Source organism: Morone saxatilis, unplaced genomic scaffold (assembly GCF_004916995.1).
Source record: "Morone saxatilis isolate NCDOM2014 unplaced genomic scaffold, NCSU_SB_2.0 Contig7, whole genome shotgun sequence".
NCBI lineage: Eukaryota > Metazoa > Chordata > Actinopteri > Moronidae > Morone > Morone saxatilis.
This window is the reverse complement of record NW_023340246.1, coordinates 7,210,977-7,212,574: the sequence shown is the minus strand read 5'-3', so window position 1 is coordinate 7,212,574 and position 1,598 is coordinate 7,210,977. Positions and strand designations below refer to the sequence as shown.

General features: G+C 44.9%; 1 protein-coding gene across 1 annotated transcript in view; it reads left to right on the top strand.

Annotated features, from left to right (window-relative positions):
* The first annotated feature begins 428 nt into the window (after positions 1-428).
* bmp2b (bone morphogenetic protein 2b) overlaps positions 429-1,598 on the top strand; it is a 6,193-nt gene continuing 5,023 nt past the window's right edge. The window contains exon 1 of the mRNA XM_035678243.1: positions 429-839. The gene's annotated coding sequence lies outside the window, so the exon portion shown is untranslated. The remainder of the gene's footprint in view (positions 840-1,598) is intronic.

The window sequence follows — 1,598 nt, the reverse complement described above, 5'->3', positions numbered from 1 at the left end:
GATTTTGTAATGGTTCTCAAACGTTTACCGGGAGGGGGACACAGGGATCTGGGACTGGGCCAATGGGATCCCCAACATATTTTGGAATTATTTAATTTCACTATAATGTAAATGACAAGATTTCACATGTATTCCTATTGGAGAGGTATAAACGTGACTAGTACAATAGTATTTACTTACAGAACAAAATACTCCTGTGGGGGGCCCCTCAAAAACAAAAACTTTATCCAAAAGGGGGGTTCTGGTGTTTGTTTGACATCGTTAGACATGAAAAAAAGTTTGAAGCCTCCGGGTTGGAGGTCCGCAGGAGGTGCCTTATAGAGGACAAATGATTGACAGCCCCTTGGTGACATCACTGTACGACAAAAAGAGTCGCTGGGGGAAGAGAGAAGGCACCAATCAATTCAACCACTACGCTGTGGCGCACAGAGGAGAGGCGACGCGCTCCCCAGCTCGAAGCAACAAGGTCCAAGGAGCGACACTTGAGTGCGCTTATCTCCCTTCGAGCCAGCTCCGCTCAACTTTTGTCTCGACGAACTGTTGTCTTTTTTGAAGATGTTCAACCAAGATGCTTTATACTTAGATCGGTCCTGCCTACGCGAGCCCGCTTCCTCATAGACTTAACATATTTCTTCTTATTTTTTTTTCTTCTTTTCCGTGCTGACCAAGACCTAACCCGAATTGCAGCTGGTGATAATATGTGCGAGAGGCGATCGGCGAAGGGCATGGGCTGTCTTTGGTCCCCCAAGGAGAAGCAGCGTGGATTAAACACGAATTAATGTGGAATTTATCGGAGCCCAAAGGTGGAACGACGACCGGACACAGCGCTTCCTCGTCAGGTAAAATAAGACTGGTGGACTTTATTAAACTGTTAAAGGTTTCTTGTTAATACTTTCAGATGGTATAAAATAAACGTTCTTCACGAGGAAAGGTTTACTTTGCAGCTGGAAACCGACAGTTCTCACAGTGTATAGCCTTATAGCGTGTGCGTAAAAGTTCAAGCTTTCCCACTTTGAACCTCGGGGAAAACGCTATGAAAAGAGAAATGCAGTTAAAAGAATTGTTTCTTTGGAGGCTGTGCTCCTCGGATGATATTTAGTTTTTGATGTTTTGTCCCGGGCTACATCTGGCTCTGGTACGCACGTCAGATCTAACACCTGCGAGCCTCTTGAAGTAACTCTATCCCTTATGATTATACATGACCGTCAAAGCCTCTGCAAACAGACGCTTGTTGCACCGTCTGACTGCCTCTCCTGCTGCTCTCTATTCTAACTCTTTTTTTTCTCCCCTGACATTCTTTCATGCTTCTTGTGATCTCTCGGGCTACACGCAGACTTGGCATTTCTTTTCATATCACTTCACTAAACATGATGTCTTATCTCTTGTAATTGGAGACTTTGTGTCTGCAGCCTGCTCCGCAAACTTTCTTTGATTTGTCTTTCGCCGTATCATTCTCCCCCCTTTTTTTTGTTCGTCTCTTTCATAACTTCCTCACCTTGATACGTTCATGTTAAGATCAATCTTCTGTTTCTGTTATATTGCTATATTGCCGGCGGGGTTGTTATTCACAGCCCCCCCCCTCCCCTCCTCCCTTTGCT